This window comes from Lathamus discolor, chromosome 2 (assembly GCF_037157495.1).
Source record: "Lathamus discolor isolate bLatDis1 chromosome 2, bLatDis1.hap1, whole genome shotgun sequence".
In the NCBI taxonomy this organism is placed as follows: Eukaryota; Metazoa; Chordata; class Aves; order Psittaciformes; family Psittacidae; genus Lathamus; species Lathamus discolor.
Window position 1 is genome coordinate 43,588,708 of NC_088885.1, and position 13,051 is coordinate 43,601,758.

Genomic DNA, 13,051 nt, shown 5'->3' on the forward strand with positions numbered 1-13,051 from the left:
TAAAAAAGGGGAAGGGGGGAGTAAACACATTGCCAAAAATACTAAGTCAATTAGCTTAGTTGAAGGGCCAAGATTTTCTGATGTAGCCTGGACTCTGGAATTGCTCTCACTAGTAAAACACTTCCAGAAGTTCCAAAGAGCAGCTATGGTGCTTGGTTTGTTTGTGGTTTTTTTGTTTGGGTTTTTTTGTTTTGTTTTGGTTTTTTTTAGTTCTTTCCCAAAGGATTTTGGTATTTGGGCCTAAAACTGTGATCTTAGCAAAGATATTCTTTAGTCTTTCTTGATATCACAATATCTTGTATGCTCTATACTCCATTATTGGGGATTTGCTCCATGCACTTTTTGCTCCAAAAAGCTTTACTGATTTTGAAAACAAAGTTATTCAGCTTCAGCCGTAATAGCCTGACATCAAAGGTTCAAGAGTCTCACAACCAGCATCCCCGGTCAGTCTTCTGAGCCTTTATTTGGGTGCCCAAATACAGTTCTTTGATGTGAGGCTGCTAGCAGCACTCAAACTCTGCAGCACAGACACACTATTTAGCAGAAAATGATGCCAGATGACTGGTGATGGAGTGATATGGGAGAGCAGTCCATGGCTCTGAACATCAGAAGGCAATACTGTCCCTGGAGACACACGAGCATGCAGTATCACTGAGAGCAGCTTGACTAACCTGTGCAGCACCGTGCACACCGGACATGGACAAGGGAGGCTGTTTTCAGGAACATATATTGTGGAAACACCGATCAAGCAGGTCAACTCCATTGCACTGGCCCTTTACAAGCTCAGCAGCAGAAGTGGACCATCATTCAGTTTTTACATCTTTATCACACAGGAGCACTCTCATTGAGAGAGGTCTGAGGGAAAACTTCCTAAGAAATTCAGGATCAGAGCCTGTCATTACTTAACACACATCACTTCAAAGAGTCCAGATTTGCTAAATTCACACTTCTCAAATGAGAGGTTGGATCATTCTCCCTAAGCATAAACCCACCCATCCCTGAGGTATATTCCCACTGAGCCTCCCAAAGCAGCAAAGCCCTCAAGTGCCCTGCCTTCAGCTACCCGACCTCTGAATGAGTGCATGGCATGGAGCCTGGAAGTAGAAAGACCTGTTTGCACTGATTATCCTAGGTGTCATTAGCAGGATTCTTTACAAACAACTCCCTCTTTGAAGGACAGACATCCCTTTGCCTGTGGAGACTGCAAACACTAGCTGCCAGATTTATCCTTCCTTTGCAACGACCTCTCCAGTACATGGCATCTCTTTGAGCTGACCGCTCTCAGAAAAGAAAGCTGAATTTTCTGCTGGTGTGTTGACCTGTCTCATTGTCCTTTGTGAAGTAATTTATTTGTTTGTTTGTGTGTTTCTTTATTTATCTATTTATTTATTTATTTAATTTAATTTAATTTTATTTTATTTTATTTGGTTCTCACCACCCCCTCACCCCCCTCCCCTTCTGTTTTTGGCCAGATGGTCTGTGAAATAAAACTAAAAAGAATCCACTGTCAGAAGGATTCTGTAACCCAAAGGTGCTAAGCACCTTCTAAGTGAATGCCTGGAGACAAGTAAAGTAGCTATTGGGAGAGTCTTTAGTTGGAAGTGGTATTTGGAAATTCTGATATGAAGAAGCTGGAGAAATGTGGTGGTGAGAAGTGCAAATGCGAGGCAGTCCCCTTTTGAAAAGTGTACATAGAGCTGCTGTTCAGAGAAGTAGAGGTGGGTGTGACATTCTTCAGCCTCCAGCTTTGCCCTTGGCATGGGATTATCCTGTGGGAAGGATGTAGCATACCATTAAGTTGTTCTTTGTAAAGGTAATGAGAAATAATGTCTCTTGAAGTCTTGCTGAAGAGGCTATAGACTATTGGGACACTTTTTTTTCTCCTCCTATTATCTCTTGGCTTACTTGAGAAATGAAACTCCTACAGAAGAAAGCCTGATGTTAGCACATGGTAGGGGAGGAGGTAACAGGTGAAGAATGTCAAGTAAACATATGCACATCATCCTTGCTAACTTAGAGTGGAATTTAGGGTTATTTCCAAAACCTGAAAAACTCATCCCTATTTTTCCTTTTCTGTGTGATTTTGTGGGTTTACAAGTGTGTCTTCTTTTCCCATTGTGGGCTATACCTTGGCCAGCGAGTCAGAGGCTGTGTGTCAGTGCTGTGTGTGCCCTGTTATTCCTATGACATAGAGGAACACTGGTGTCAAAATTTTGTAGTAGCAATTACTTGGGTCACATCTACTCAAGTTTTTACATTAGTTCAAGTGTGCTGTGTGTGTATCTGGGGCTAATATGACTACAGTTATGAAAACGTGCTCTGCACTACTAAAATCTTTTCTCTACAGCTTGGAAGTGCAAACAGGCTTTGTTGGTCTAAGCACATTAGTGTAACACACTTTATCTAACTAAAATGGAACAAAGCCTTAGGCATAACTGCAAAATAGGTACACCATCTCCATACTTATCGATGTTATTCTATTAAATTAAGGAATCTGCTCTTGCACTGTATCACACAGCGATAACTTAAGATAGAATTTGGGGTTTTTTCTTTGTAATATTTGGAGCTGAAGCAGAGAAAAAATGTATACAGTAAAGAATTTCTGAAAGAGTAATCTTTTTCTTTTAAGGTGGGTGGTGGTGGTAAATACAAGTTATTTTTCAATGCTATTGGTATGCAAAAGTAATGAAATACGGGCCGAAGAACATATTCAATTTTTTAACGTTTCTTAGCAATTATTTCTTTAATACTATTATCCTACCTGCTTCAGTTTCAGGTCTAGTAACATGGCTAACTTGTGTGTGAGAACCATAGCAAAACTGAGGAAATCAGCTGCATGAAATGCAGGTTGAAAAGACAGAAAATATTCTTACAGTGGTCATTAAAAATTGCTAGATGATGAAAGTTCATAGAAGAAATGCATATGACAGAGTTCCATAATTAATAAAAAGGACTTTTCAACATTATTTCCCTGAGGAAATGAAAATGGGGGTGCTGAAGTGTTTGAGACCTATCCTACAGTTTGAAGCCAGACTATGTTAAAGAAAGGAAATAATTAACCATGAAAGGCACCAAGTGGTTTAATAATTGTTATCCCAAGAAGGAAACTATCAGTACAAATGGGACCGGAAGGGAAAGTCAGATAAACATAACTGGGGTATATGCTGTGTAATAAGCTGATGGGGTTACACGGGGGAAAGATCCATTCATTAATTGATTTGCTAAATAAAAGAGAGGTAATGTCAGCAAAAGATTGAAGTAAACTGTCAGTAAACAGGCATCTGCGATGAAATATTCCCCTTCAAACATTTTTTGAATGTATAGTGCTTGTTCATCTCAGCCAGCTGCCCTCAGCTGAGAAGCTGGTGCAGATGGGCCTGTCCAGCCCTGGCCCCACACTCACTTCAGCTTGGCTCCCTACTGCCTGGAGTGGTGATCTCAGTCCATGGCACCTCCAAAGTAGGCTGAATCTCTGTATCTGGAGAGTGCCTCTTTACAGCTTAGGTTTACAGCTGCTGTAACAGGCAGTCAGGAAAAAGGTAATTGAATTCCCTGAATGTATAATGTACCTCTAAAAAAACAATTGCTGGGCTGGGGGGGAGGAAAAAAGGAGGGATATGATCACTTCACAAAGCATTAAGAACAGTGCTGTTTCTAAATGTGACTGGAGGATGAAAGAACAGATGGGCTTTCACATTTTCTGCTTGTTCTGCTTGTAAATGAAATGGAAGAATGAGGACAAGTGAAAAAGTTGACTAGACTGAATTTGCAGACCAGACCATCTGAGAGCCCTCCTTACTTCCCTCACATTTTGCTTCTTAGCACTAGACCAAAGTCACTCAAATTGAAGAGCAACTGCCATAAAGTGAACACAGGAAAAACTTCAGGACAGAAATGGTAGCCTCATGTAGCTCAGTGCTCTAGGCAATTGCTGAGGTGCTGACCTAGCAGGGTACAAGGAAGGATTAGGTTTTCCAGACCATCCAGGGTGGAAATGTTTGGATCTGGACAGTCAGGGTGAAAGTGAATAAGGAATATGAGCAGCTGTGTACAGGAGGTGAAGGGAGCAACTTGCTATCACCTGGCAGTGGGGTCTCCTACTGTTTTCACCTGGTTGCCTCTACCCAGGAACCCTGCGTTCACCTGGGGCCACGTGTTCCAGATCCTGCTGGGATTGGATTTGGCACTGCCTGGACTTTTTGTTTCACCAGCAGGGAAATTCATCTTTTCCTCTGAGAAATGAGAATGCTAAACATGAGCAGGAAGAGCTAACAACCATAAGTGGAGAGCAGCTTTATTTATACCCCCTTCTTCCAAGCCTCTGTCTGTTTCTTCAAACCAGATTGTGTGACTAGTAGGGATTGGGGAACCTCAGTCTTTGGATGCAACATGAAGCTGCTACCTTGAAAATAGCATTAGCTCTTTAATTCTTTCCAACCCTGTTTATCTACATTTCTGGTATTGGATATCAGCTTTAAATTAATTTTAAGAATCATCTGAAACTGTCATATCTGGCTACACCTGGGTGCAGGCAACTGCTACTCTAAGGAAGGAAATTATTTAGTTCAAAAGGGAAGCAAAATTAGGCATAATAAATTTATCAAATAAATTTAGATGAATTTCTAACTAAATTTAGAAATTTAATTTTACTACCCGGAAACTGGCTGGGAAACAAGTGATTTCTTTGTAATATTCCTGGTAATTACCCAGCCTTTTTAAGGAGGTTCTGCTTCTAAATCTGGCAAACAGGGTAGTGCAGAGCTGCACGAAAATTTAGAAAAGACCACGAAGCAGATGGAACTTTTCCAAACCTCTGCAACATTTTCTATTCTATTGAATTTTCAGTTCCATTTTTCTAAGTGTCTTATTTTATCTGAAGAATCTCTCATCATAGTGCTAGGCTTTCCAGTAGGTCCTGAAACTGTGTGGCAGATGGGCTAAATGCCAGGTCTTTAAAAAGACTCCAGGATCCTGGCTTTGTGTTACTGAATGATGCATAAAGTCCTTCATTGTCTTGAGCCAGTGTAGCTGAGCAATTGCCCTTCATCCTGTGTCTCACCTCATGCCAGCTCAGGCAGTTCCAATCAGCCTGTGCTCACTAGCTGAGACGGGTCAGGGTTAAGGATTTACCAAAAAAGCCAAGGCTCTTAGTGACAGAGTCGCATGTCAGGGGAGTTTCTCTAGCATAGTTTGTGGCTTGTTTCAAGAAAGTGGTTCCAGGCTCTCCTGTTTCAGCAGGCTTCTCCTTCCCCCTCTTTGGGTCCCTCCACTTTCCGTGTTTCACTGTTTGATGCTCCTTTTTTTTTGTTGTTAGTAAGGAGCTGGTCCCTTGGTTTAATGTTTAAGATCGGTTTAATGGTATGTTGATCAGCTGCATATTGGTAAAACTCTAGTCAGGGGTTCAGCTGCACAAATGAGCATGCACTTTGTTAACTTCAGCAGCATTGATTTCAACATCTGAGGACCTCCCTCTAATTCCATTGAACAAATTCTAACACATGCAAATTTTAAAAAAAGATAAATAAAAAAATCCCTTGCTGGCAAAGTGAATCAGTTTTAGCAGCATTGGAAAAATGCAGTTATTGTGGACTTGGTCTCATAGTAACAGCAACAATAAGGCTGTGGTAAGAGCTTTGGATTCACTGGCAATGCTGAAAACACAAGAACATCCAATGCTTGAAGAAGTGCTCTACCTTCATCAGCACCCAGGTCCAGCAGCATTGCTGGTGAAGACTCATGGCCCTTGGTAAAGATGGTGGCAGAGCTACAGGATGCAGATATGTATGGCTAGCTGGGCAAGGTGGTCTCTCCAGTGAGCAGATGGAGATAGCACCAAACAATGGGACTAGCAGCGGTGGCCTGTCCTCGCAGAGGTTCTCACAATGCAGCCCCACCACCCCAGTGCCGCATATTGTTCTCCTTTGGTCGAGGCCTCTATTCAATTAGTGAACAAGAATCCTTTCCGCTGCTCCACTGCTGGCTCGACGCTATCACACTGGTCCTTGGGTAACCACAGTTGTTTGACACAGCACAGCTCTGGTTGCGAGCTGTGCTGCACATTCATGCAGGCTTGCTTGGAAAGGGCTCACGGACATCTGGCCTGAATCTCCGTACCATTCATGTCCACATCCCCTGTCACTTCCCAGGGGACTATAAATAACTCCTGGGGTTGATACTGCATGCAAGGCTGAATGCTGGGGACTGGCTTGTCCCTTCCCTCATGTGACTGGTGGGGAGGGCAGTGAGCGTGCTCCTCTGGCGAGGTGTGGGCAATGAAGGGCAGCCAGGTGACCACGTTGTTCCTCTCTGCAGAGCTTTGCTAGATGTCTCTTCTTCCTTTCCGCCCTGGAGGCAGGAGGAACCAGCCTATTGATTTCTCGGGCAGACACACAGTGTCAGGGACCGCTGTTGCTGCTTCAGGTCCAGTTCACCCAGTAGGATCCTAATTGATGTCTGTGGAAGCTAATGCTTTTACATACAGATTTTAGCATGGGAGAGGTTCTGTGGGACTTAGATGGACAGGACAGATACAAAGTTTGGCTTTCTCAAACCAAGCCATCACACTTCTAATTGCTTCTCAGTGAGTGACACATTGACACATTTGTTAAAGGAAACATAGAAGAGGATGTGTTAGCTTTTCTACTCCTACTCTTTGTGGTTTTGTGGGAAGACTGAAGGAAAGTGAGGTCATAGAAACACATTGTTTAACATTCGTATTAGGATGCGTGGCTTCTGTTGCGATGTTGTCAGCCCTGTGGCTGAAGGATCTCACATTTCCTGCATGTGAAACTACATCTGAGCATTACAAAACTTGGCTTTTTGCCTCTTCCCTTTTCCTCTTGCCCTGTTTCCCATGGGTCACAGTAAAAGCTGATGAGAAAAAGATGGCATAAACTGTTAGTCCTTCTAACAAAGGAGGAAAAGGCCACTGGAACCAAGTGCAAGCAGTGTCCTGGTGCCAGCAAAGACTGTGCCAGCGAGGAGAAACATCCTGGATTCTGGGGAGAGGAAGGACATGAGCCAGCAGGAAGGCAGAGGAGAGACTGTAGCTGTACGATTTTGTGTACGTATGATTTTTGTAGCTGTATGATCTTGTGCTTCCCCTCCAGGAGCAGTGAGTTGACGTACCTGAGAACAGGACTGATCAAGGAAGACTACTGAAAATCATCAGATTTGGTGTTCCTTTTTTCCAAAAGTAGTTCCAGCCCCTCTGAGACTTCTTCCTCAAAGCCATTGATCTGCTCCATCATATATATTGCTCACAACATCTCCTGTGGATGTTGCTTTTCTGATGTTAGGACACTTTTGTCTCTTCACCTGTTTCTGTTTGTCAAACAATGCTTTCCTCTTCCACAGTTAGCATCATGAAATGCAGGTCCAAAATCCACTAGTCTTTAGGGAGATCTCCCAGCCTGGCAAGGGTTTTGGTTAGGCTCATGGAGTGTGAGAAGTCATCCTCACAGGGTTCTGGAGACTGCAGCTGCAGGGATTCACTCAGCCCCCCATTCCTCACCACTTCTCTGTGGCTTGGGAATAGGGAAACATTTGGTAAACTTTGAGGAAATATTCAGAAAATACTGTGCAGAGACATGGAGTCTTAGTGCTTTACAGTGAATAAAGTGCAATTCATCCAAGCTCCAGTTCTGGCTAAGAAGAAACTATGCTGTTGTGAAGAGTGTGGTGAGGCCAGGTCAGATTACTGTCATTCACACGGGGCGTGGGGATGCTGTATCCTCAGTTTCTGGCATGAGAATAAATGGTGTCACCAGTTTAATCTTCATAATAAGTACACCTTTGTTCTCAAAAAAGATCAGTGGCTGGCTGCTGGCATGGCAACAGCCCATGACACTGCCATATAGGAGACTTGGGTTTGGGTAGGTGAAGGGGAATCTTGCCTCTAGGAAATTAAAAACTATAACTACAGCCTACTTAGCAAATGTGTGACTACTCCCTTACAACTGCACTACAGTGCATCACAGAGGAAGAGCTCTTCTTTAAATGTCAAACAGCAACTTTTTTCCCTGATGGCTTTAATAGGTGAATGGAAAAAGTCTGGCAGCTAGAAGACACTTTTTTTAAAAAAAATCCTTTTTGTTGTTGAAAACATTTTGTTTTAATGGGAATATATTGTGTTCGGTAATACCTCTGAAAAGCAGAAGGTGTTTCAACTCCAAGCTGGATTTATAAACATAATTTCTCCCTACAGAAGAAGTCTGAAGAGAGAGGACACATCCGAGTTATGGAATCTGCTCTGCTGGATAAATGCATAAGCTTGTTATGATTTTCTTAATCTACTCATGGCAAATGTTGTCTTTTGGTTTAAATATTTGTCCCCTATTTCTTATTTATGCCAGTCATCTACTTTCTCAGCTTCTGTGTTGCTAGATGATACAAGTGCTTCTCATCTCCTCCTGTAAGATGCTCTCCAGTTTTCCCCACTTCCTAGTAGCCTTCCTCTTCAGCATGCATTAATCCAGCCCAGATTCTGGACACACTGTGGTAGGTCCACCCTAGAAGACTAAACAGAGAGAGACTAGGCCACAGACACCAGCACACGATTTACTGTCTGCATGGTTTTTGCCTGTATTAATTAGCAGTCTCCCAAGAAATGCTTGGGCTTGGTTTTTGAGCTAGCAAAGGCCAGGGACCATTCCTAAAAGGCAATGTGAGCTTGACTTATTTGAGAAGGTGGGAGAGTTTAGAGGTTTAGACATGCTCTGCTCCATGCTGCTTGGCCTCAAAGCTGGAGAGCAATCCCTGGCATGTTTTCATTTAGCAGCACACACATGGCCATGGTGACCAAAAGTGGGCATGGTCTTCTTGATGAGGTCTTGCCAGTATCTGGCATTCATTGATTTCAGTAATATTATCCTTCCTGTAGTGGAAATACTTTACTTCATTCTAAGTGACATACACCTTTTCCAGTGGTCAGGCCATGTTGCTGGCTTGTCGTCAAGTACATGGATAGCACAAGCTCTTACTCTTGACTTCCTAAGTGCACACACTTTTCTCTTATATAGTAAAATTTCCTTTCATGCCTATTGCTTCTGAAGACTATTTGGCTCTTCTTAGGTAAAATTCTGCTGCTCGTCAGTATGAACAAGGCTTCCCAACCTCAGCCATCAGAAAATTTCATTAGAAAATCTTTTGTTCCGAAATTGTTGAGGAAATGAATAGGGTTGATAGTGACTCTTGCAAAACTCTGCGAGCGATTTCCTTTCTTTCAGCTCAACCCACTGTCACCTCGCCTTCAGCCAATTCCTTAACTACTTTGCAATTCTTATCTTAATCCCCACTTTCCCTACTTGAACTAATAGTTTCCATCTGGCAGGGTATCAAATGCTTTTTTCTAGTCCAGATAAATGACATCTTCCCATACTTCCTTTGTCTGTAAAATCAGATAAGGGTATTCTACTAGACAGGCAGAAGCTGCCTTTGTTAGGGTTATGTTGCATTTTGTTCCAGTTTTAGTTTGTTTCTATGTTTTTAGTTGTTCCTTCCCTCAAAATACTTCCAAACCAGGGATTTACTTCATGGAGCCTGGAAGACATTTATAGCACAAATAACTTTTCTTTTTTTTTCTCTTGTAGCCTGCAAGGAGACAGCTTTCAAGACAACCCGGGTTGTCTTGAATTAGAGGCAATGAAAATCTGCTGCCCAAGTCCAACCCCAGTAGTGCTAAGCCCATGATGTTGTTTTCCATATACCTGAAACATAGCACATTGATTCTACTGAGCCTGCAACTTCATTGCAGAATGATTTCTGGTATGTCCTTTCAGCTTGACAGCTGTTGTCCTGTGTGTGAACATCAAGAACTAGTGATGTGAGGCCCAGAATACCACATCCTGTGTGTTAATCACTTCTGTACCTCATCATACTTTCTAAGTAGTGCAAATTAGTCTGTTATACTTGTATATTCCCTTGGACTGTCCATGGAGCAGACTTCAGCTAATTCAAGGACTAAGAGGTGTGAAGGCACACATAGGGGCCAGCAAACCACCAACACAACCGGACACTGGTGAGTTTGTAGAGCATGTGTTGCCTTTTCTGCTGACACATGTTTCAGTTGATCAGTATACATATAGATGAATTGGCTTATAATTTGCTTCCTTGGATCAAGTTCAGTATAACGATAAAATAGAGTGAGTATAGGGGTTTGATGCCGGCTAGGATGCATCTGCTAGCACTGCCATCCCAGCTTCAGGTAAGATGCATGTATCTGCTTTTGGCACACGAGATGTAAAAATTATTGTGGTTCTAAATACATGATCTAACAAATGTCACTGCAAATTAAAGCAACCACAGTGGAAAAGATACAAACCTATTCCATGATTCTTGCAAGCCTCTAACAGCTATCTCCACAGCAAGAGAAGATTCCCTGTGGCTAGATGAAGTTTACACTCAGGAGATAAGATCAATAATTAAAACTTTATAAGTACACTCATTAATTTTCAGCTTATGAGCTGAAGTGACATATGCTTCCAGTAACAGCTGAACTAGTATTACTTCAGTTACCTCTCTGTTTTCTGCCCTCTGAAGGGATCCAGGTACAAAAAGCATGCTAAGCCAGCCTTGCTTGTACTATTTACTTTCTTTTTACCTATTTTGCTTCTTTCTGTTCTTAATTATGAAAGTAGGACTCCTTCCAGCTGAGAGTCTGTGCACTCCAGGAGAGCATGGAGATGTTTGCAGATCCCCTCTGCTCAGTCTGCAAAAGGCAACAAAGGAAAACAGATTGTAGGTGCTATACAGCGATGTCTGTATATGAGATTTCTAAAAGGGTTCACTCCTCCTCTGAAACCTTCTAGAGGTTCTCAGGCTGAACAGGGACTGTGAACCCGAGCTAGAGAGTAAGGCTTTGTTCACAGTGCTCTCAGCTCCTTTCTGTAGGCTTATTTATTTATACAATCTCCCTTATCTTTTCTTGTGTGCCTTGCCATTTCCTTGAGCTTACATCTCTGCTTCTTGACCTATTCAACTTCTTTCTTTCATGACATCAGTGTGTTTTTACATTCTCCTTCATTCAGTCCCAGAGTAAAGACCAGATTATTTCCTGTACTCCTTCTGGGTGATTTCTGTGTGCATATCTTGTTTTGGTTTCAAGGAGGAGGATGTTGGAGTGAGTCCAGAGAAGGGCCATGAAGATGGTCAGAGGAGGCTGGAACACCTCTCCTATGAAGACAGGCTGAGAGAGCTGGGGTTGTTCAGTCTGGAGAAGAAAAGGCTCTGGGGAGACCTTACAGCAGCTTTCCACTACCTAAAGGAGTCTACAAAGAAGCTGGAGAGGAGCTTCTTACAAGGGTCTGTAGTGGTAGGATAAGGGGGAATGGCTTTAAATTGAAAAAGGGTAGATTCAGATTAGATACTAGGAAGAAGATCTCCACTGTGAGGGTGGTGAGGCACAGGAACAGGTTGTCCAGGGAAGCTGTGGCTGCTCCATCCCTGGCAGTGATTAGGACCAGGTTGGATAGGGCTTTGAGCAGCCTGGTCTAGTGGAAGGTGTCCCTCCCCATGGCAGGAGGGTTGGAACTGGATGATCTTTAAGGTCCCTTCCAACCCAAACAGTTCCCTGATTCTATCATTCTATAGAAGGTTTTGATAGTTCGTGCTGCTGCACTGAGGAGCAGGGCTGGGAATGTCTCATCAAAGGATCTGTGCTCCAAAGGAGCCTCCTGTTTTGGCTAGCCCTAGGTCACCCATCTCCAGTTACTGCGAGTGTTACGTGGATACCTGCTGTGGGGATTTATGTGGTGTCGTACTCATGTGAGCATATTTGTTGTACATACTCAAGTCTCAGACATGAGGCATGAGGTGCTCTGAGCCAGCCCCTCACCTTGCAGCACCTGCATCTCATGTCTGTGGAGCACCAGTACCCTACTTCAGGCTGGGACAGTGGGCCAGGAGGGATGATGTGGTCCCATGCTGAATCTGGGGTGTCTGAAAGTGCTGCAGCTCGTGTCTATTGACGCCACGGGTGCATGCGTACCTTTTACATGACTCTGACAGACTGGTTACCCACTCCCATGTACCCAGTCCGATGGATGGAGGCTGATGCTCTCAAGTGAGGCTTTGTTCATGAGGCATTCAAGGGAGCCAGGACAACTGCTAGGCATTTATATAACTTTAATTTTTATTGAAATCTGAAAGACATACCCACACCTTGATTCTCATTACTTAAATCCACCTTGAGAGACTGCAGGATTTTGGATTCTCACCTCACACCATGTGCTTCATAGTGTGAGGCAAATTCTTGACTGTCCTCCCAGATGGCATGCAATTTCCATCCCCCAAATATAGTACAGCAGAATTAATATTTTAGTACTTAATTTTTCTTTTAGACATTTAGAGCTGCCATATAAACTGCTTGCTTTGATCACTTGGAAAAAAATACTGATAAACTAAATTGAAGGAGAAGTCCTGACTTAAATTTAAAAACAACTTCCTTCTCATTAAGCTTTCCACGGGAACCATGCATCATATTTATTTAAACGTCGAAGAAAATATTTAGCCTACACGCAAAGGTTAAATTATCAGCTGATAATATTTGTAGCTGAAGTATGTTTAAATGTACTCATTAAACATAGTATGTGTTAGGTAATTTTTCAAAAGCTGTGCTTCTACATGTAAACCATTAGGAAGTGGAAAGGAAAAAGTCAGAAGGAACCAAAGCATTCCTTGTGAACAAATACAGTTGTGCATTGTATAGACTGCAGCTAGCGAGAGTCAAAAAGTCAGAATAACAAGACCCAGAAGAAGGCTATAATGATACAATTTATTCTTCAGCAGCAACCAAGAGAACTAACCCCAGCATTTTGCTCTAAAAAAAAGACTACATATTTTAGTTCACCTTGTAATTCATGCCTATAATAATTGAAGAGGGAAGGTTGAATGTAACTTATAAAAGACTCAAAGCCTGTGGAAACAAACTTTTCTTATTGAACTTCTTCTACTTTCCTTTCCAGCTTTGTCATAAAGTATTTTTTTCATCTGATTGGTCTTACCGGTACACAGAATGACTCCGTACTAGGTTTGGCTAAAAGGAAAAAATTAC